The sequence below is a fragment of the Pinus tabuliformis genome, chromosome 6 (assembly GCF_031772625.1).
Source record: "Pinus tabuliformis cultivar Carrire ecotype Pingquan chromosome 6, CPIR1, whole genome shotgun sequence".
Classification (NCBI taxonomy): Eukaryota; Viridiplantae; Streptophyta; class Pinopsida; order Pinales; family Pinaceae; genus Pinus; species Pinus tabuliformis.
The window spans coordinates 32,146,751-32,171,787 of record NC_142292.1 but is presented as its reverse complement, the minus strand read 5'-3'; the positions used below and the strand labels follow the sequence as shown (position 1 = coordinate 32,171,787).

General features: G+C 38.4%; 1 pseudogene; it reads right to left on the bottom strand.

Moving 5' to 3' along the window:
* Positions 1-25,037, bottom strand: part of LOC149257073 (glutamate dehydrogenase 1-like) — a 100,565-nt pseudogene that overhangs the window by 33,061 nt on the left and 42,467 nt on the right.

The window sequence follows — 25,037 nt, the reverse complement described above, 5'->3', positions numbered from 1 at the left end:
GATAGTGAAACTCGTTCTCGTCTAAAGACAAGTTTGTCGCTATTAATCTTTTTAACGAGTCTAACAACAAAGATAACTCGGTCCTTTTCATTTTTAGAGAGTCTGAAAAGGTACGTAAAGTTAACTCCAAAATTCCTTTTTCGTCATCTAATCCCTTAAGTCCGAAAAAGTATAAAACAATACAGAAGGGATGAATTTTCGATAGTTTTAACGAGCCGAACAAAACAAGCGCTCGATCTTTTTGTGCAATAATCCCTCAGGTCCAAAAAGATTAAAATCTAGAGGAGGGATAGCACTTCCGGTCGCTTTAACAAGCTGGAAGGCCAAAACTCGGCAATCTTTTCATATTTTACGAGTCAGTTGAAAAGAGCTTAAAGAAGACTCGTCTTTTGAGGAACGAGTGATAAAATGGGTAGCAGCTGATTCCAGGTAAGGGTTGGAATTTTCCAATCACGGCAGTGTCACAACGATGGCTAGTGAAATCACTCTTCGCAGCTGTTCCTCAAAATGGGTAAACAATCAAATGGAGGTGAATGATCGACCAATGGAAAAGTGGAGGTGACGGTGCAAACACGACCAAGGCTTTAATGGCTGAAATGCTACATTCACGGTGGTTATTTACCGGGGAATACTCCATTTTTTAACGAGCTTAAACGCGGGTGGAAACATTTGCTCATGTATTATGTTTATTTTTTAACGAGATTGAACTATGTGTTAAAACTACTCGATTAATCCAGTCATATGATAAGAATGTCTCATATAAAAATGGCAATTTTTAGATTTTTGCCCCACATCCTTTCTTTATGCAAGTTAGGTGACGACTAATCCTACGAGTTTAAAGGGTTAGAGGTCCTAAAAATTTAAAAAATAAATAGCCGCCCCTCGCTTGCACTCCAAAAGGTTTGCATGCCCCCAGGTATAAAATATGGTTTCAAGGTTACCCCTCAATTTGCAGACAAAACATTTGTTCTATCAGGAAAGGCCTACCTCTTACAGGTTACCCAAAGATTGTTCTATTCGCGGTGCAAACAAAACACTTCTTCGGCAATGTCTACCGAGATAAACAATGGTGAGCGACGATGCCCGCCAACTCACATAACTTTGACAAGAGAATCTTATTCTAGAATAACCCCTCTTCCACTGACGGACGGGGTATAGACTAGTCATATTCTCCCGCGGAAACCTACCCTATACCCGAAGTTTTCCTGCCGAAGCAGACTAGGACGCATGCCCCCTGGGTTTCAGTCATATCCCTTTGAATTACTCGCGCTCATCGGGAGGACGGACTGGGGATTGAGACATTTCTTGCGTGAAGAGACCATTTAGGGATGGTATATGACTATTTGCTATGCGTGATCTGGGAAATGAAAGCTGGTCCACGAGCTTGACCACTCTTCCTTCGTGCGGAAAACACATTACTCTAAAGAGTGAGGAGACGATGGCTCCCATGCAATAAATATAGTCTCATCCAAGGAGTAGGTTATAATCCAAGGGTCCTTGAACTACCATTACGTTCATGCGAACTGTCTTCCCTCTAAATGTTATGGGCACATCGGGAAGGATCCCTAAAGGTCGACTGGTTCCTTTATCAAAGCCTGTCATATTTCTCATCTCAGGAAAAAGCGATGGTGAACCAAGCACTTTCCAAGCAGTGGAGGAAAGGATACTCACAGAATCCCCCTCATCTATGATGGTACCAGCCATGACCATTCTATATATTTGAACGATAATTCAGAACGGTATGCTTGCTGGTAAACAGGGTCTGCCTATTTGATTCTAGTCGAAGGAGACAACTAGGTTGCTTGGAGGTGGGACCGAGTAGATGGCCGGGTACAGCTCTGACGAACTTCCTTCTTGCGGTAAAGGAATGGGTAGATTGCCCCCATGTTCGTCGAAGTCTGTGTTGATGAAGAGAATTTGGACAGTGTCATCCTTGTTCTCTTCAGTGACTGTATCATCCGAAGATAAAACCTCTGAAGGCAAGACCGGGTCAACTGCCGCCTCAACCTTTTGACTTTCGTCTGGCATGGATTCAGTTGGTTTATCTTCAATGATAGGCACTTCAGCCGACCACTTGAGCGGGCTAGCTGGATTCTCAACTAGCGACGGACTCGGCAAGAGTTTTTTATATCCAGGAGGAAGTCGTAACGGTGAAACCGGACGATCATCCAAAACTCTTTTCGCTTCGTCTAAGAAGGGACAACGGTGGATGGCATGATTGCCTTCGCACAGTTTACAAGAAAATCTAGCTTTCCCTTTTTGTCCTGGGGCTTCACTTTCGCTAGTTGATGGTGTGCTTTCAACATGATCATCAGAGGTTGATGACACCGGATTGTGCAAACGAGGAGACCAGTCCCTTAGTATCCGAGGGATGCAAGGACAATCTCTGTGAAAGTGGTCTCCTTTGCAAATGACACATGGCGATTTAGGCCTGGTTGGTGCAGTGTGTGGATTTTCGTTAGACGTCACTCGTTTTCCCCCATTCGCCTTTGGCTCCTTCTTCTTCTTCTCTTTCTTCTTCTTTTCTTTCTTCTCCTTAGGAACTTGACTTTTACCAGTTCCATCAAGCGAAGAGGAAGGAGGAGAGGAAGAATTAGAGGAAGTAGAAGGATGGTGGGCAACTCTGGACTCGTCTAATTGCTGATTCGATTGTTCAGGAATAGTGGTGTTCTGAACGACATTGGTTGAGAAGAGCCATACCGGCAAGCCAATTGTCAGTCCTGGAAGCGACATGTGGCCATATGGGGTGCACCAACATCTCCCCAAGAGGAGAAGGGACTAGGATTTCCACCAAGGGGAGTTCCTTGGTTGGTAGACTCCATTTTCTCAACCTAAGATCAACGTAGGAAAAGGGTAATGAATATTCCGTTTAAAATAAATTTTTAGACGCTTTGACACAACTTGTTTTTTCAGTTTTTAAGAGTCGAGAAAAAACTAAAGATGACTCTAGTCTCCTTCGATTTTTAATGAGCCTGAAGTGACAAGTGCTCAGATGGACCTTTTCCGTTAAGGAGTCTGAAAAGGAACGAAAGGGACTGCTCTGGAGATCTAGGTAGAGGGAGTACCAAACCAATCGCAAAACTGCAGAATACTTTTTACGGTACGGCAGTCAATCTTCCCGAATGCTGTGTTTCGTGCATTGCGATCAGTAGGGCGGCCGACATGGCTTCCTATGGATAAAATGTTTTAAGCCTATAGGGGTCTCCCAATATATACTTGACGGTACGTGGGAGCACAAGTCCGTACTGGCACTTATCGTCTCAAAGTGGAGGAATCACCCAACCATCAGTGAGGACAAGAGTTACTAGGCTTTACGACGCCGGAATACGTCTCTAGCCTAGACCTCTAAATGTTGTGCGTTAAGTTCCAAAGCGTTGTTAAGTTCATTCAATTTATTTTAAGTTGATCTTTCTTATGAAGTTTGCCTTTTGGGTTCACCACGAGATGTAGATGTAATTCCTAAAATGCAATCTAAAGATGATAAGCAAACTTTTATCTCTTTTCAGCAATGAAAATCCTAGCTACAAGGGGAAAAGAAAGACACAATCTTTTCACAAAGAGCAAAGAGCACACTATAAATGCACTTTCCTAAATCAAGCCAAACAGACTGTCAATATGCAAATGCACATGTGCATGTATTTGTTTTTCACTTTCTTAATATTGATGCCTAAAAAGAAAGTTGATGTACAAATTTAAATTTGCTTTCAAGTGACAAACACAAACAAGTTTTTTTTTTTTTTTTTTCGAAATCAAAAGGTAGAGATGATTACGACACTTTATGATTTTGAAATAAATACTCGTTTCGACACTAGAAAGTCACAAATTCAAACCAAAGGCAAAAGTAAAAGCATAATCGACTGTCAACAGCAAATAAAATTTCTCCTAAGATCAAAATCGACACTTGTGACAGATCTAAATCAAAGGAAGACAGTATGACTATTCTACTTTTGCAATGGAAAACTGTAAATGATGTAACAAACACACAAAAACATCTACAGTATTTTTGTACAAAGGAGGCGGAATTACGGCAAAGAAAAGGGGTTTTTAAACAGACACATACATTGATCACAGGCTGCAAAAATCAGAGACAAAACTGAAAAAATGAAGCAAAGAACCTCAACTGCACAAGGCAAGGCTGATCAGCGCACCTGTTATACAGAGAAACTGGATTGTAGCGCAGGTAGCCCTCTCGGGAACTGCGTTGAAATGCAGAACCTCTTCACAGAGCCTGCGCTGGGGCAGAAACGAGAATTCTATCCGGGTTCTGGGTCACGGTTTGCAGTTTAATCTATGGTTTTTGGCCGAGTAAAAGCAATCAGTAATGCATAATCAGAGGGTAGATTTAAAGGAGGTCTAAGAGCTATCACAAAGGGCAATCAGATCATTTCTGAATCAGCTGTTCAAATCATAAATAGATCCAGTGAATGGATTGAAGCAATAGATGTCTACTTTGCATTTGTTAATGGCAAATGCAGTTCGATTGCTACTTCTAAGTTTATGAAACAAACAACAAGAGAAACACAAACAAACTAACTAGACAATCGCTCCCCAGCGGAGTCGCCATTTTGTTAACGGGAAAAGTGTCTATTCAGAACGACCCTATCCCACTAAGGTGTGACAGTGACCTTAGAAACAAACAGAGAAAACTACTTTCGTATTCTTCTTTATGAACTATAAACGAAGAGGAATAGGATGAACCAACCTGTGTCTTGCGCTAGTCCTTTGATCCAATCTCTCTCCTCTTTGACAGCTTCCAGCTACCTGCTCCCTTACTTACCCGGCTTCACCAAGTTCCTGTAAGATCACAGAAGAAGAAAACTACACAAAGACATGGATTTATATTCATAAATATCTTAGGATCAAATTTAAGCTAAACATACAAATGTAGCAAACATCAATGATACACAAGCATGTAGGAGAAACTCAAATAGTTTTATTGATATAACAAGAAGATCCAGGAGGAGTTACAACCCATGATTCCTGATCCAGCATCAACCTCCCAGCAAAGAAGCCCCTCTTCACCTCCAACCAAGCATAAATCACCCAATACTCTGATATCTATCTCAAAACCAACAACAATTCTCTGCAATGTACAAAATTCCAGCCTCTGGATCTCTGGGATGAGGGATCCATATATAGATGTATGCAAAGAGGATGAGTCAGCTTATTATTTGACTAGTGGCTTCCCTCTGTCAGTTCTTGCTTCCACTTGGAGACTGAGAGCCTCTTACTCATCCTTGGTCGAACTCAGTGAGGCAAGTGTCATTGGGGAAGATTCTGGAAGCTTCCATTATCTTTCCACCTCGCGGGATGGCACTGCCATTTGTCATTTCCCGCTCAACGCACCCTGGTAGTGCATTTAGGTGCGTTGCAACGCACCTAGCTAGTGTATTTGGGTGCTATGCAACGCAGCTAGCCAGTGAAGTAGCTGAAATGATCCTGATTTGACTGATTCTGAGCAGTTTCTGGTGGAGAACTTCTGGGAGAAGCTGTAATTTGTTGACCTTGTTCCTTTAGGGGTCGGAACAACACTTTTAGGGACTTAGGATCCCTTGGTTTATGGACATTTCATGCTTAGAGCTGTAAGGCACAAAAATGTCTATAACACCCCCTGATCTGATCACCAGCGACTACTGGAAGGAAGCTACGACTTCCTTACTAAAGGCTCCAACCCTCAACAACATCCATGGACCATGTTTCATAAATTTTCACAATGGATCCAATATCAAAATTTATGCTAAATCATCACTGTAATAAAATCATCAATCTCTGACACACATAATCAACCAATCATTGAAACCCAATCAATTAACACCTAATCAAAACTCAACCAATGAATTGGAATAGTCGGATCACTGTAACCAATACACAGAACTGAATTCAGAATACTGCATCAACACACAGAATCAACTGCAACCTTGATCATTAAAATGACAAAATGTATCATCTACTTCTCTTAAGGCAACCTGCATGCATACGAGATTTTCTATAGAGAAATCCGTGTACAGATCTTAATATACTGAAAACTGGAAAATTGTAATTCTGAATCAGACACAGAGTTGACCAGAGATATTTTGAAATATTATGTTAGCTTACAGAACGCTCATACAGTCAATAACATCAATAAACTTTTCAACCAATCAACATGTAAACAAATTCAACTTCATCATTCAATCAGTTCTACTTCAGACATTATCACTCAACCCAGATCAACATGCAAACATCACTGACAAACAAAAGAGAAATAACAACATTTATCAGGTTGATCATTCATTTATGAACGTAAACCCCTTACTTTATATACACGACTTTAAAGAATAGAAAATGCGTGTATACACACTTTTCCCCAGACCAACCAGTGTATAGATCTGCAAATTATTGTGCAGCTCTTCAAAACTTTAGAAAGACCCAGATCATAATATTCAGAGATAAAAACATGAGTAATTTCTGAGATCTAGTCAATCCATCAGCAGATCATACAATGAAAAGTCATTTTAGGTCTCATGATCTTGATCCATCATTGTATTCATTGGTGCATAATTATTTAAGATCTATGTGACAATTATGGCTCTTACAATGCAAATATACTTTAGATTTAAGTATTCATCAAAAATCATTTCACTTGCACACTTAGCACTTTGATCTTCACCTCTTAATATAGTTTAGACCTTTTGCAATACCATGGGTCAAAAATACACTAGTGTTGGTGGTAATCTTTGATGGGATCAATATCCGTTGTCACACTCATTGCTATGGGCCAATACCATGGTAAGGAACCTTGGTATTTAGAATACCATGGTGAAAAAATCATATGCTACGTTTCTTTACTAAACTCGCGTCTATACATGACTTGGCCTTGATGAACCCATGTATAGATTCTTAAATATTCACCTGTATCAAACTTCTGATTCTTATTTGTAAACCTTTGGCCCATCATTCTGGCATTCTGTTCCATCATTCTATCACCTCTGAACTGACCTATGGATTCATCTAGTTACCATATACTTGTTATGTTACAAGTGAGTTGCCATCAAGGACAACACATGCATCATAATGCCAACAATATCCCCCTTTGGACTTGATGGAAACCATGTTGGTGTTGATCACCTCAACCTGTAGAAACCTATTAGATACATCAAACACCAAGATATTCTCCCCCTTTGACATCAAGGGCAAAGGGTGGACCAAAGCTCCCCCTTTGGAGTTGATTTGCACTATACTATCCATGCTCCCCCTGAGCACATGCTGAATCTTCAGAAAGATTTTCAAATGAAGAACATGACTCTATAACTCAATTGAGTATGACCTTTCTATCACCAAGGACTCATACTTACATCAATTACCCAAACAAGTGGGGATATAGATTTGACTCAACCACCCAACCAAGTGGGATTACATATTTGACATGGCCTCAAAAAGTCCATACATGACTAAATATGACAATTATTACATCATAGGTCTCCACATGACCTTTACATTAAATGACAGATATGACATTAATAACTGAGACAAAATATCTTAAATGTAGCATAATTCAGCAAAAAAATATATTCTGCAAGGTTGATGTTCCCACTAAACCTGTGCTACCTGTTCATTTTCAAAAAATCATTCATCAAAGCATATTCATCAATAAGATAAATATCGATGAGAAAAACAAAACTCAATACCATATCGACAAACTGTACTCCTCAACACCAAACCAAGAAAATTCAAATCATAGCTATTAGAAGTATGTCACAGGCTGATCTAGAGTCTGTCCCACTATTTTTCTATTAGAGAAAGACATACGCAACTGTCTGCAAAGAAACTCGTGTATATACGCGACTATACCTCATGAAACCCATGTATAGCCAACAACTTTTTCAATTTTCACATGTGGACTGAGCATACTGAATTAATAGCAAAATGAGGCAGAGATAACTCCCAGTTTCTGTCTGAGATATTCAAATGCTTCTCTGCGAAGGGGTTTAATAAATATATCAGCAACTTGTTCTTTGGAGGGAACATACTCCAGTTTAACCTTTTGTCCAAGCACTTGTTCTCGTAGAAAGTGATACTTAATAGGAATATGCTTGGTCTTGGAGTGCATAACAGGATTTTTTGAAATACTAGTAGCACTTGTATTATTACATAGGATGGAGATGGGTGGAGAACATTTGATTTGTATATCATGTAATGTTTGCATCACCAGAGAAGTTGTGTGCAGCAAGATGGAGAAGTTACATATTCTGCTTTTGTTGTAGATAAGGAAATAGAACTTTGTTTCTTACTGAACCAACATACCAATCTAGGCCCCATGTAAAATGCACCTCCACTAGTGCTTTTCTGGTCATCAACATTTCCAGCCCAATCCACATCTGTGTATGCATGAAGGGTAAGATCTTCATCTTTAGGATACCATAGACCAAAGTCTTGGGTTCCTTGGAGATATTTAAATATTCTCTTTACTACCTGAAGATGTGATTCCTTTGGATTGGCTTGGAAATGTCCAACAATCCCAACTACATGCATGATATCTGGTCTAGTACTTATTAGATAAAGCAGATTGTCAATCATAGATCTATACTCTGGTTGGTTTATTGTGGGAGAATCATCATTAGAAATAAGGCTGCATCTTGTCATCATGGGAGTACATAGAGGTTTGCAATCTTCCATCCCATACTTCTTCATAATTTTCTTGAGATGTTTTGTTTGTGAGAGAAAGATGCCATCTTTTGCTTGTTGTACTTGTAGACCAAGAAAATAGGTTAGTTCCCCAAGTAAATAGATTTCAAATTCTTGTTTCATAACAAACGCAAAGTTTCGACTCATATATTCTTCATTACTACCAAATATGATATCATCAACATAAACAACAATAATTAGCAGTTTATCACCCTCAATGTTTGTCTACAAGTTGTTGTCTGCGGATCCTTTTTTGAAACCTTGTTGTTGAAGATATTTGTAAAGACGATAATACCATGCCCGCGAAGCTTGTTTTAGCCTGTATAAATACTTTTTGAGTTTGCATACAAGGTTTTCATCATTCCCCAAAATGAATCCTTCTGGTTGTTCAATATATACTTCTTCTTCTAGATCTCCATTACGGAAAGCAGATTTTACATCCATCTGATAAACTTTGGAATTTCAAAAACTTGAAAATGCAAGAAACATTCTTATGGCTTCAAGTCTAGATACTGGCGCAAATGTTTCTTCAATGTCTATACCTTCTTATTGAGCATAACCTTTACAAACAAGTCTAGCTTTGTTTCTAATGACCTCTCCATTTTGATTCAACTTATTCTTGAATATCCATTTTGTCCCAATAACATTTTTATTATGAGGCCTTGGAACCAATTACCAAGTATCATTCTTTTCAATTTGATCAGGTTCTTCATTCATTGCCTTAACCCAACATTCATCTTTACTAGCTTGATTTACATTTTTTGGTTCAATGGTGGATAATAAAGCTAGATAACAAGGAGATCCTACAAGGGTTCTTCTTGTTTGTACCCCAAATTCCTTTTCTCCTAGAATTTGAGTTTCTGTATGATTCTTTTGAACATACCTAGATGGATCCTTTTCTTATCTGATGTATCTTCTTCAGTTGCTTCCTTAGTTTCTTCTTCTATATCATTTTGATTTGATGTGGGAAATCATTCATCATGATCATCCTCTTTTGCTAATGTTACCTTTTTGGGCCCTATGCATGCTTCATCAATCACAACATCAATGCACTCAACAATTTTCCGAAGTTTCTTATTGTAACATTTGTATCCTTTGTTTCTAGATGAGTAAGCAAGAAGTATTCCTTCATCTGCTATAGATTCAAACATACCAAGTTTTTCATCATTATTTTTTATGAAACATTTGCTTCCAAAAACTCTGAAATGCTTTACAGTGGGAGGCTTACCATACCAAAGTTCATACAGAATTTTATCACTATTCACACGAACATGAGCCTTGTTGAGAATATTTATTGCAGTATGTGAAGCTTCACCTCAGAAGGTGCCAGGAGTTCCAGACTCATCAAGCTTAGCATGAGCCATTTTTTGAATAGTTCTATTCATTGTTTCTGCCATGCCATTTTGTTGAGGAGTTTTAGCTACATAAAATTGTCTTTTTATGCCATGTTGTTCACAAAAATCAAATAATTCATTTGATATGTATTCTCCTCCTTGGTTAGATTAGAGACATTTAATTTTTAAATCTAATTCATTTTCAACTAATGCCTTGACGACTTTAAATTTATCAAATGCTTCATATTAATGTTTCAATAAACCGATCCAACACATTCTAGAAAATTCATCAATGAATAAGATATAGTATTGTTCTCCATGAGGTGACTTTTTCCTTACTGATCCACACAAAGCAGTATATATAAGTTCAAGATGCTTACTTGCTGATCCTTATTTGGCATTGAATTGAAATATGGTTTTCTTACTAAATTGGCTTCTGATATGGTGATGTACGGTAGATTACGAACAACTTTGAGCCTGCTTGATTTTCTTATTTGAGAGAAGCTTAGATATACCAACCTTTTGTGCCATAACCAGTTTTCTTTTGCCTTTCCTAGGTAACGTTGTTCTTGGCTACCTTTCAATATATACAAATTTCCCGAGGCTACTGTTCCTTTTATTATGGTCTTTCCTGTGTCAAGTTCATGAACCACACATTCTTGTGATTGGAATACTACCTCATTTCCTTGATCACACAGTTGGATAACACTCAACAAGTTATGGTTTAATCCATCAACATACATAACATTACCAACTTTAACTTTTTCTTTTAGAAAAACAGAACCTTTACCCTTAATGATAACTGGCGAGTTATTTCCAAAACTGACATTCTTTTCTTTCTCTAAAGCATTGTATGAAATAAGTTTATCTTTATCACCTGTCATGTTTTTTGAGCATCCACTATTAATGTACCATTGATTTTCTTTTCCTTATGCAAACAATTCTATGCCACAGCTTTCAGACTGTAACTCCTTCCTTTTCCATACCTTAGAATTTGTTGATATTTTCTCCTTTTGAGATGTTGGTTGTAATTTTCTCCTACATTCAGATTCTTCATGTCCAAATTTATTGCAAAATGAGCATTCAATTTCATCTATAAGAGGTAAGAAGATATTATAAGTGTTCTTCTTGAATCCTTGCTCATTCCTTTGTTTTCTTGCTTCTCTAGTCATGATAGTTTTGTATGCAACACATTGAGCAACCTTATGACCAAAATTATGACATGAGAAATATTGTCCATTAAAGAATAAATTTATGTGATCATAGAATATTATGGTGTTTTTTACCTTTTGATTGGTGCTTCTGTTGTTTTTCATCCTTGGATTGGAGTGAACATGATTTACTTGTGGGATGCCTTTATTCTTTTGTTGAGGACTGAAGCTTTGCTTACTGGTTTTCGCTGCATTACTAAAGCTTTGCTGACTGATTTTTGTTGCATTACTGAAGCTTTGTTGACAGGTTATTGTTGCATTTAGATAGCTTCCGGTGGTGTCTGAAGACGTTTTTGTTTGATATGTTTCTCCAGTGTATCCAAGACTCGTCTTCATAAGAGGAGAGCATTGTACCTTTATAATTTCATCTAAGGTTTTAGATATTTTAGCAAATCTAAGATTCATATTTTTTATTTTCTCAAGTTCCTTTCTTATACTTACTACTTCACATTCTAACTTCTCATTAGCTTTTCCTTTTATATGAGTTGATGCTTCAAAGTATCTATGGATAATCTTTTTTCTTCCAAGAAAATTTTGAGTTGAATAATTTCTTCAAAGAAATCTTTTTCCTCTAAAGCATCCACAAATTTATCATTAGTCTCATTAGTATTTTTTCAAAAGCCATGAGTAATTTAAGATCTTGATCAGATTCAAGTTCTTCACTATTTGACACGCCATCACTATCTTCATGAGTATAATAACTTCTTCTACTGTCAAACCGTCTCCTATTACCTTTTGCAGTATCCTTCCCTTTGTAATGGTTGTCTTCATGAGGAAATTTAGCAGCATAATGACCAACTCTACCACAAGAAAAACATTTGAAGGGAAGCTTACCTCTAACTCTTCTGGTGCCCAATTGAAGTTTCTTTACAAAGTTCACACCATCTTCTTCTAATATGTATCCAGATTCCTTGCATTCTTACTTTTCTTTTCCTTTTGTAGATGCCTTAAATGTGGCTTCTCTAACTTCTAAGGCACCTCCTTTCTGTTGGGCCTCTTTTTTGCCTTGCTTTATATCACCTTTTACTCGAAATCACTCATGCTTTTGTCTAACTTGACTAGTCATTGTCATAGTTTTGTGCATTCTCGGAGATAATAAGGAAGTATTTTCTATTCCTTTGCTTTAATGAGATTTAAACATTAAAGGCATATTTAATAATAGATTGTGTGTTTGCAGGTTTGAAAGTTGGTTATATGTTTATTTTGATAGAGGTGAAGTTCCTGCACCACACATTCTTACACTAGTACCGAAAGGATTCCTGCAGAACACATTCCTACACCAGCATTGCAAATTAATAAGTCTGCTCAAAATCCACATAATTTCTAAATGGCCAAGTTTGACCTTGGTTTTTATGCAAATGGAAGTGAATTATGGAAATCTGAGCAAATGGGTTCTTCACAAATATAACCAATTACCCATAACCGAAACCGTTTCCTAAGATTCAAAGTATTCCAAAAGTTACGAACAAGTCTTTGAAGCACTTTTATAAAAAAGACTATTTTTTCCAGAATCCTAGAAAACACAGTCAACAAGTTTCCAGACTACCAACTTCTACCTCGGTTTTTATACAGATAAAGGTAAATAAAGAAATTCCACGACATGGTTGTTTTTCCCAGTATAGGAAATTGAGTAAGACACGAGCCATTTTCCACAATACGTAATGGTTGAGGAGATACGAAGGGCACTCTAGAGGAAGTTTGTTAAAATTACCAAATTTTCCAGAATTATTCTAGAAAAATCCCAAAATTGGAAAATTCGTATTAAATCTTCATTCTTTTAATAGGGGAATCGTTGTACTATTATACTATGTAATTAGAATTGGTTAGGATTCAATCCCAATATTCCTTGCAAAGGAACAGCTTGTTTTAATCATTATGAAAGATTATAAAAGGAGGAATGATGCACATAGAAAGGAGGACGGTGGAGGAGCGACGCTACAACAATATTGTTTTGTTTTGCTGGTATTGCCCAAATCTGGGCTGGACTCTGTAATTCATCATGTATTTGCCTTTATGATTTAATAATAAAGGGAGCTCTGCCTTATGTTCATAAATCATGTTTTCCTTATGTTTGACAACTGATGAATTGATATAGTGCTGAGCAGCGTTTCTATTTGAAAGGGAAACGTGCTGGTTGGCTAGGGCCTAGCCAACCTAGTACTTTCTCCCTATTTTTTGTTCTTGTAATTTATGTTTTAAACTGCCAAGTGTGATTTAATTTACAACATCTGAATTTCTGTTTGAGTGAAAGCAGATCTGCAGCGTGAAGTAGTTAAATTTCCTTTCCCTACATCTAATTTTGGATTGGTTTTCCCTGCCTGGTCTGAGCAGGAGAAATTACCTGCACCAGTGCATCTTGGTGTGCTATTCACTTTCTGCACGTTTGGATTGGTGTTCCCCACCTGGTCTGAGCAGGAGAAATTACCTACACCAGTGCACATTGGTGTGCTATTCACTTTCTACACGTTTGGATTGGTTTTCCCCACCTGAACTGAGTAGGAGAAATTACCTGCACTAGTGCACATTGGTGTGCTATTCACTTACTGCAAGTTTGCTTTGGTTTTCGTGCCTGGTTTAAAATAGAAGAACTGAACCTGCACCAGTGTAAGATTGTGCGATGCAGTAAGCCTTTTTAGTTTACTTATAACAACTTTCTTGCTTTCACTAATATCTCATGACATGATAAATTATAAAGATTGTTTCTCTATTTTTTGTACTTTGATAAACTCAGAAACATTCATCTTTTTGGTATGCAATTTGGCTTCATAACACTTGCAGTAATTAAGCATTGATTTCAAGAATTAAAAGTTAAAGTGTAAGAAGCTCTCATCTGGTACAAGAACCAGTTTCTTGTTACTAAATCTGGGTGATTTGGACTTGAGAATGTTCAAGCCCTTGCACGAAGAAAAAACTCTTTTAGTACAGACATCATTTTACACCTTCTACATAAATCATTATTCTTGCACTAGTGCAAGATCGATTCTTGCGAGAAGGATATCTTTACATAAGCAGGTTTGAAGGGCCCATCTATTGAGACTGCTAAAGTGTCTCTGCTAAACAGAAAACACACTCAATAGTTAATCAATAGTCAGCTAGAGTGATTGCTCCCTTATTTCTAAAATCTCTTTTGCAAATGCATTCTTTCTTGTTCCAGCACTAGATTACTTTGATGATTCAATTATCTTTTACTCTTTCGATTTTGCAAGCTTTTCTTTAAAGTAGGAATTTCTATCCGGAAAATTCATACCATCTCTGGCATTGCCTGTGCTTCGTCTCTAAGTTTACAAATCCCCCGGGTTGACAATTAAGTGTTGAGGAGCTTGCTTAAGTGCAATTCCTGCACCCAACACTTTCCTCATTTCAAAAGTAGTCAGGATCCCATGAAGTTGAATAATGGTAAGATTCTAAAGATCTTTCTTTTCTTCAATGGCAGACACTTTTGACTTGAATTTAGGAGTTAGAGATCTTACTATTTTCTCAACTAAAGTAGTGTCCTTCATATCTTCACCCAGATTTCTCATGTGATTTACAATCTCATCTATATGTAGAAAGAAACTGGAAATACTTTCATCATTATGCATTCTGAGAGTTTCATATTGAATTCTAAGAGTTTGGAGTTTAACACTTTTTACCTTAGTATTTCCTTCATAGCTTTGAATTATTTTGTCCCATATTTCTTTTGTTGTGTTTAGCTGCATAACTTTGACAAATTTTGATTCTGTTAGAATTCCTAATAATGCATTGACAACTTTGGCATTGGTTTCATATGTCTTCTTTTCTGCTGCATCTGTAGGAACTATAGCTGGATATTGGTAACCTCCTTCCACAATTACCTAAACATCTGCTCCAAGAGACTGAATATAGGATCTAGTTCTTGTATTCCAATATATGAAGAGTGGTGGTCTGATATATGTCATTCCATCTTGATTGCTCATCTTGGGAGATCTTCCTTCAAGTGATCAAGCTTCTTTTGAAGGACCTGTTCTAATACCAATTGTTGGGAAAAAATACTGAGGGGGTGGGGGGGTTGAATTAGTTTTTTAAAAAATCACAATAATAATTTTATTTTCTGAAATGTATACGTGACTTGACTGAACCCAACAAGCGTATATACACGACTGTTGTAAAAGAAACTATCGTATGTTCAGTAAACTTGTAAAAACAACTAATTATTTATCTGTTAAACTTGAACAAGAATGTAAGATATTTATCAGGAATTTGATAAGCAGTAAACATTAATAATATAATAAAGTATCACACATAAGTAACACACATGAACATCGGGATTTAAGGTGGAAACTCAGTGTGAGAGAAAACCATCGATGTTGTCATCTCAGTCTTCAAAACTTATTAATATCAAAAACTTCTTACATTCTTGTACTGGTGTAGGCTCATACCAGTACACAGGCACCCACCTACTAAAGGTTACAACCTTCATTCATTCTCCATCTCCTATCGGAAGGGAGCTCCAACCCCCTGATCTGATCACCAGCTACTACTTGAAGGAAGCTACGACTTCCTTACTAAAGGTTCCAACCCTCAACAACATCCATGGATCATGTTTCATAAATTTTCACACTGGTTCCAATATCAACACTTATGCTCAATCATCACTATAATACAATCATCAATCTCTGACACACATAATCAACCAATCACTGAAACCCAATCAACTGACACGTAATCAAAAATCAACCAATGAACGAGAATATTCAGATCATTGTAACCAATACACATAACTGAATTCAGAATATTGCATCAACACACAGAATCAACTGCAACCCTGATCATTCAAATGCCAAAATGTATACGCTACTTCTCTTAAGGCAACCCATGTGCATACATGCTTTTCTGTAGAGAAACCTGCGTACAGATCTTAATATACTGAAAATTGAAAACTTGTAATTCTGAATCAAACACATAGTTGACTAGAGATATTCTGAAATATTCTGTTAACTTATTGAACCCTCATATAGTCAGCAAGATCAATAATATTTTCAACCAATCAACATGTAAACAAATTAAACTTCATCATTCAATCAGTTCTACTTCAAACATTATCACTCAACCCAGATCAACATGAGGACATCATTGACAGACAACAGAGAAATAACAACATTAATCAGGTTGATCAGTCATTTATGAATGAAAACCCCTTACTTTATATACGTGACTTTGAAGAAGTGAACCCGTGTGTATACGTGCTTTTCCCGAGACCAACCAGCGTATAGATCTGCAATTTTTGACCTAATATTGTGCATCTCTTTAGAACTTCAGAAAGACCCAGATCATAATATTGAGAGATAAAAACATGTGTTAGGTCTGAGATCTAGTCAATCCATGATCAGATCATACAATGAAAATTCATTTCAGGTCTCATGATCCTGATCCATCATTGTATTCATTGGTGCATAATTATTTCATATCTATGTGACAATTATGGCCCTTACAATGCAAATATACTTCATATTTAATTATTCATCAAAAATCCTTTCACTTGCACACTTAGCACTTTGATCTTCACCGCTTTATATAGTTTAGCCCTTATCCAATACCACGGGTCAAAACTACACTAGTACCGGTGGTAATCTTTGACATGATCAGTACCTTTTGTCACGCTCATTACTATGGTCCAATAACATGGTAAGGACCCCTAGTATTTAGATTAGCATGGTGCAAAAACTATACGCTACTTTGCTTTACTAAACTTGCGTGTATACACGACTTGGCCTTGACAAACCTGTGTATAGATTCTCAAATATTCACCTGTATGAAACTTATGATTTTGATCTGTAAACCTTTGACCCATCATTTTGGTATTTTGTTCCATCATTATGACACCTCTGAACTGACTTGTGGATTCATCTAGTTACCATATACTTGTTCTGTTACAAGTGAGTTACCGTCAAGGACAACACATGCATCATAATGCCAACATATTTAATCTAGTCAAAGGATGCCACAACCAAAAGAATTTAATCTGAAAAGTACATAAAAAGATGTGGAGTAATCGAAGAATTCATGAAAGGATTCAAACATAAATAAGTTTTATACCTTGGATATCATGTGAGGTTGATGAGATTTTGACTTGCAATTTCTAACAGGACCTCAAAAGCTTCCGACCATTCCATCCCATCCACATATACCCAACTGTCCAATAATAAATTACGCTATATTTTCTACCTTTGGGAAATGTCCCCAGATCCAAAAAGTATTGCTTCTCCTTACCACTAAGGATATCTATACTTGTTTCCAAACGACTAAGAAGAACGTCTTTTTGATCATTAGAAATAAGTTCAGATTCGGAAAGCTTATCCTCGTAAAATTCCCAAACATGTTGGGGATTACTGTGCAAATAATTTCCAATCACCTTGAGGGCAAGTGGTAAACACTTACACCCTACTGTTTGCGAGAGAAATCTCCCTTAGGTAAGGGTTGACAACCTCAACAGGTCGAAGGTAGACTATCAACAAGAAGAAATCATTCAAGCAAGAAAACTATGAAAACTACTAAAGTTGGGTTTGTGAAGACTACCTGAAGGTCTTACATTTGATGTTGATCCCGTAGGGTCCAAACCCTCTGCTTCCTCCAAAGTGTTCAGACCTACAACACAAACCAGAGAAGCATATACATAGCAATTAGTTCAAAGAATGTGCATAATAAACATGTTAGATCATTAAGTATAGATATATAAAGAATGATATATTAGACATGAATTAAAAAAAAAATGAGATGACAACATTTCAAGAACAAGATAGAGCTTCTTTATTGATATCACCAAATAGGAGTGGAATAATACAACTTGATCTGACCATGACACCAACGAACCTTCCTCTGGATCCATCCAGCCCAAGCCTCCAAGATCACCTGTCAACATGTGCAAAGAGATGTCATATAATGGAATATGAACATCTCTGCAAGGAAACAAGGGTTTCCTATGACTAGGAGTGCAATATGCACAGGGAAAATCAGACTTGATCTGGGGACAAAAGGACTATAATGTCGATATCCTATCTCCTTCTATGTTTTAGGCCTTCCCATGAGGTGTATAAATACCACCAGAAATCAGTTGGTTCAGTTAGGCCACGGGCTTCTATAGTGTTGGACACCTAATCCTCAATGGGTTAGTGTGGAAGTCGAATGGACAAAAGGAGTCCAAGAGACCTTGGGATGTGAAACCCAACGGTCAGATATTGTACTATAAATGTAAATCATTTGTTAATAAAAATTGTACTGCATGTTTTGTCTTTCATATCTCTCTTGTTGTCCATGTGTGTTTAACATGGTATCAGAGCAGGTTTATTCCTACCCTGCATAATTAATTTGAGCCACTAGTTGTGGCCTCTCTGTGCATGTCAGTTCTGCGTTCCTGAAGATAGAACTGTCATTATTGTATGCATCCCTATTTCATGCTGCAAACTGTCTGGCTGATACGCACCTGCACGCCTGCCTATTCTGCCCATGCTCTGCATTTCTGTAGCCTGACACATCTGCCCTCTGCGTGATAATTAGGGTCTGCCCTCTGTGCTATAATCTGGGTAACGCTTGAGACTGTGCACTGCCTGGTTTGAACGTCGTCGGGGATATGGAAACCATTTCCGTTTTCGTCCGCAATTCCCACGCTCTTCCTCCTTCCCCTCTTATGGAGATCATGGAAAAGAGGCAGTAAGGATTTGAATCAAATCACATTTTGAGTGCGGTGAAAGTGGAACTTAGTGTTGAGGAAGAAAAGGAATCGGCCATTCTCACGGCTGTGGTTGTTGTGAGTCTTACGCTCTATACATTCTGGGCAGCAAGGAAGGGGCATCTGCAGCTTATAACAAAGCTGTGACACGGCTACGTGAGTACCAGTTGGTGGATCCTCACTTTGATAACATTGCAAGGCGATACCATGATCTAGTGAAGAAGCTGGAAGGCATCCAACGGACTATCCGTCAAGTGGAAATGGATTTAAATAATGCTGGTGATCAACCAGCATTGTAGATCTGCTTATAAATGTGCTATTGTTTACTTCATTTTGCAAGCCACTGATGTAGTTTTTTGTTGTAACTTTATATGTAACTAATAAGTGAATTTCTCTCTGTAGGAATTTACAGGGTAAGTTCCACAGAAAGAATACCAAAAGGACACCGCTCACAACCAGATCTCAAATCAATACACCAGTATTTTTGACGTGGTTAAAACCCTCAGAGTGCAAGGAGGGAAACAGTCCACGGCCTGTCCCAACGTGGGTACTACAGGCAATTTATTAATCAAAGAATGAAAATTTACATAAGCTTCTCTCATGCACGGATTACCCGAACAATGACCCTCCATGCGCTTTAAATAGAACTCATGGACCAATCGGGTGTCAAGCCACGGATCAAATGTCGGTAATACCGAGGTGAGAGTGAACCGTCGGATCACTACATATCATGACCGTCGGATTGTAAGTTACAAAATGTACAACGGTAAAGAAACACACTTTACCTAACTCTAACCTAACTCTATACTAGACCAAGTTGAACTTAACTATATCCTATGTGTCGGAATATCCTAACATCCCCCCTTAAGAACAACTTGGGATAGGATTGAAGGATTTACAAATATGACACAATAGGAGAAGGAAGGAGGCACTAGAGCCTATCCCCCCTTAGTGACAACTTCCTGAACTCCAAGCATATATCGAAGTTTAGTGAACTTCGCCTCTGTGAGAGCCTTTGTGAAGATGTCTGCAACCTGATCATCTGTTGGACAATATTGCACTTCAAGAACATGGTCATGAATGAGCTTTCTGATGAAGTGCATGTGTAGTTCAATGTGTTTGCTGCGCTGATGCTGGACTGGATCTTTGCATAGCTGAATGGCACTTTGATTATCACACCAAAGTGTGGTTGAATGCTGCTGCTCAAAGCCAAACTCTGATAGGATCTGACGAAGCCACAAGGCTTCCTTACTAGCTTCCACGGCACCACGATACTCTGCTTCTGCGGACGAAAGAGAAATGGCAGCCTGTTTCTTACAAGCCCATGTAATAGGTCCTGAACCAAGAGTGAAGACATAACCGGCAGTAGACTTCCGATCATCAGGGTCACCAGCCCAATCAGAATCAGTGAAACCAACTAACAGAGGAGCTGCTTTGGCACTGTAATGAATCCCAAACTGTACTGTACCTCGAACATAACGAAGTATTCTTTTAGCTGCTTTCCAATGACTTTCACGGGGGTTTTGCATAAAACGCGCAACAAGGCCAACAGCAAAGGAAAGATCAGGACGAGTATGGGTTAAATACAAGAGTTTTCCGACAAGTTGACGGTATAAGGTAGCATCAACTTCAGGAGAGGTACAAGAGACTGAAAGTTTGACTCCAGACTGAAAGGGAGAAGGGGCTGGCTTACAGTCTTCCATGTGAAAATGACGAAGAATATCACAAGCATACTTGGACTGGGAAAGGAAAATACCCTCTTGGGATTGCAAGACTTGAAGACCGAGAAAATAGTGTAAATGTCCTAAGTCTGTCATTTCAAATTTCTTTTTAAGGCTGGACTTCACATGGTTTATAAGGTTGGGATCACTACCAGTAAGAATAAGATCATCAACATAAAGAACAAGGATGATAAGAGAGTTGCCCTCTTTCTTGGTGTAGACAGTATTGTCAGAATGACACCTAGAAAAGCCAGATTCTAAAAGAAAGCTATCCATTTTGGCATACCAAGCCCGAGGAGCTTGCTTGAGGCCATAAAGGGATTTCTTAAGTCGACAAACAAGGCTGGAGTCTGTTTGTATGAAGCCAATGGGTTGTTCCATATAGATTTCTTCCTGCAAGTCCCCATGCAAGAAGGCAGATTTAACATCCATCTGATGGACTTCCCATTTTAAAGAGGCAGCAAGGGAAAGAACAAGGCGGATGGAGTTCATTTTGGCAACAGGAGAAAAGGTTTCAGTGTAGTCAATGCCTTCAACCTATGAAAAGCCCTTAGCAACGAGACGAGCTTTATGTTTATCAACTTTCCCATCTGGTCCATACTTGGTTCTGTAAACCCATTTACATCTAACAAGTTTGCGTCCCTTTGGTAGAGGAACAAGATCCCATGTATAATTTGTCATCAATGAATGATATTCTTCATTCATAGCTGCTTCCCAATGTGGATGGCCTGAAGCTTCTGCAAAAGTGTCAGGATCATGATTTACTGGAGCTTGAGCCAGTAAAGAAGAGGCTCTTTCAAACTGAGAACGTGTACGTCGCTGATCTGTAGGATCACCGGCAAGATCACCTGCTGCATCCCGAGTGGCACGGACCCATCTTGGAAGTTGAGGATCCTGAGAAGGTGGGGGAGGATTATCATCCTCGCTTTCATCATCTGAAGAAGAAATGTTTTCAAAGATAGAAGAGATAGGAAGAGGTGGCACATCCGCCGGACTAGGCTCGCAGGCCGATTTATTTTCATCAAATTTTACATCTCTTCTAATGATAACATTTTTGGACTTAAATGGAATAAGTCTATAACCTTTTACATCTTCAGAATATCCAACAAAAGTACATTTCTCACTTTTAGGTTCTAAAGCTTTATGCTTTTCATCTGGAATATGGGCCCATGCTTCACTTCCAAACACACGAAAGTGACTTACATCTGGTTTAATGGAACTCCAAGCTTCTTCTGGAGTGATATTCTCTAGAACCTTAGTAGGAGTGCGATTGATTATATAATTTGCACAATTAATTGCTTCGGCCCAAAAACTAAGACTGAGTCCTTTAGATTGCAGCATACAATTAGCCATTTCCTTTAAGGTGCGATTTTTCCTTTCAGCTACACCATTTTGTTGTGGAGTGTATGGAACAGTATGTTGCATTTGAATTCCATTTTCGGTGCAAAAGTTGATAAATGTGTTTTTAACATATTCTCCACCATTATCAGTTCTTAGCTTTACTATTTGATGTCCAGATTGTTTTTCAACAAATGCTTTGAAGGCCAAAAAAGTGGTAAATACTTCGCTCTTGAGTTTTAAGAAGTATACCCAAGTGCGTCTGGAGAAATCATCAATGAAAGTTAAGAAGTACTTGCAGCCAGAGAATGAAGCAACAGGAAGAGGACCACATAAATCACTGTGCACAAGCTGTAAAGGGGCTGAGGCGTGCCAAGAGGCACGTTTGTCAAAACTGTCCCGATGATGTTTTCCGAGTACACATCCGGAACAAACACCATCTCTGCAAGATACCATAGGAAGACCTGTCACCATATTTTCTTTACATAGATGCTGAAGGGAGCGATAGTTTAAGTGACCAAATCGCTCATGCCAAAGTTTGCTCACTTCATCATTATGAGCAACAAATACTGAGGGAAGATTGGATGACCCAAAGTTGTGAAACTTATACAACCTTTTGGAATCATCAGCAAGACCAGTAGCTAGAATCTGTTTAGGATCTTTTAGATCCTTGATTACAACATCATGAGGTGAAAATTCAACAATTTTACCTTCACCTGAATGAGTTATCTGATAGACAGATAGAAGGTTGCAGGATAAGGTTGGAACACATAATACATCATTAAACTGACCATTGTCTAGATGAACAGTTCCAGTCCCTACAACATTAAGAGATCTATCATCACCAATATATATATTTTTGGTGTTACAATCATTTAAAGAAGAAAACATGGCTTGGTTTTTGGCCATGTGACAAGAGGCTCCAGAATCAATGAGCCACTCATGAGAATGAGAAGAAGAAGAAGATACATTTAATGCATAACCAGACTGAGATGATTGACAATGAGATGCAGAAAGTGCCATTCCGGAAGTTGAAGTTGAAGTAGGCTCCACATGGATGTTATGTTTCTTCATTGCGGCTTCCAAGGCTTCCATCTTCTTAAAGCATTTAGATTCTAAGTGGCCATCTCGATTACAAAAGTTACAATGTCTGTCAGTCTTCTTCCATTTGTTTTTATTGGTCTTATCATTTTGCTGAAATGATCTTTCATTTTGAGGCTGAAATGGTTTAGGACCATTCTTTTGAGGATATGACTTCTTAGGATTCTTTGAATTTGGTTGCTGCTGGGCGGCTAACGCTTTTGTGGAAGAGTTTCCAAGATTAAGAAGACCAAGGTGTAAGAGTTTTTCTTGTTCTCTTATTAAGGAATCACAAAAGGAGTCAAAGGAAGGGGGCTTGTAGTCTTGTCCTTGACAAATGAAAGCTTCTCTTGTAGAATGGAAAGTGGAAACAAATACAGAGTAGGCTGGTCCCAACTTAGTAAGGATGGAATAAATAAGGTTACCATCATCTTTCTTAACTTTAACACCTTCCAGGAGATATCTAAGGTTCTTGAATTTGGACAAGAAATCTTCAATGCAAGAAAAATTATTAGGATCCAAAGTAAGCAGCTCATTTTCAAGTTGATGGGCTCTAATTTCATTTTTAATCCCAAAAACTTTAGCAAGTTTTTCTAATGCTTCATGAGGAGTCTCAAGTTCCGCAATGTGGAATCTAAGATCAGGAGAAATAGACATCCCTATCAAACCACGTGCTTGATCTTGTCTATTTTCCCATTTTGCCGCCTTGTCTTCATCTTTTGGTTTCTTCTCTTGGTCTGTGGCTATTCTGAAGAGACCTTTACTTCTAAGTAAATCTTCGATGTAGGCTACCCATTGGAAGTAGTTAGTGCTGTCAAGAATGACTTGGCATGGGCTTTCCATTTTTAAAAAAAAACTGAAGCTGAAGATGCTGAAAGTAAGTGTTCCAATGGATAGATCTCGAAAAAATAGGTGGTTTTAAAAAAAACGGCTCTGAAAAAGGCTTCCGGATGAAGAAGATATGGCTTTTTGAAAAATAATTGTTGAAGTAGCCGGCAAAGTGCGCGAATGTGCGGGAATGAAAAAATCCGCCCCCACAAAATGGAGACTTGAACCCAAGACCTCTACTCTCTTAAAATAGCTTTGAACCAATTGATCTATACAAAAAATTTGAGAGAGAGAGAGAGAGAGAGAGAGAGGGGGGGGGGGGGGGGGGCTCGGTTTGCGTGCTTGCCTTGAGAAAGCTCTTTTTCCCTACAAAACACAAAACCCAACACGAATATGCAAAGAAAAACGAACCTTGCGGCTCGAAGTTAGCTTTAGCCAGAAAAAAAATCTCAAAGTTAGCTTTAGCCGAAAAACTAAATATTTTTCTCAATGTTTCTGATTTTCCGAGATCACACTAAGGTGCAGGGAAAAGAGCATACGCATGAGAAAAATCCTTCCTTTCTGTTTCTGATTTGCCCAGATCGCACAGAGTCGCAGGGCAAAGAGCATACGCAGAAATGAAAGGTATAGATCCGGTTAAAAAAAAAGGCTAAATAAACTGAGACCGAAATAAGCAGAGAGAAAATAACAGTAAACTGCAAAAAAAACACTGTATACCTCCCGATCTGAAAAATGACGCAGCTAGGGCTACCGGAAACCTTTTCGCGTGAAACGAAAGGGGTTCCTCACTGGAACAGATGCTCCGAACGCAACAGAGCAGTCCTCTCGGCCCGAAAGCAATCAGAAACAACAGATCTAGGAAACGACAGCCGCATGCAGTTCTACCGGCTTCAGATTTGGATCACCAACGGACGCGGCCCTCAAATAGCTCTGATACCATGTAGGAATTTACAGGGTAAGTTCCACAGAAAGAATACCAAAAGGACACCGCTCACAACCAGATCTCAAATCAATACACCAGTATTTTTGACGTGGTTAAAACCCTCAGAGTGCAAGGAGGGAAACAGTCCACGGCCTGTCCCAACGTGGGTACTACAGGCAATTTATTAATCAAAGAATGAAAATTTACATAAGCTTCTCTCATGCACGGATTACCCGAACAATGACCCTCCATGCG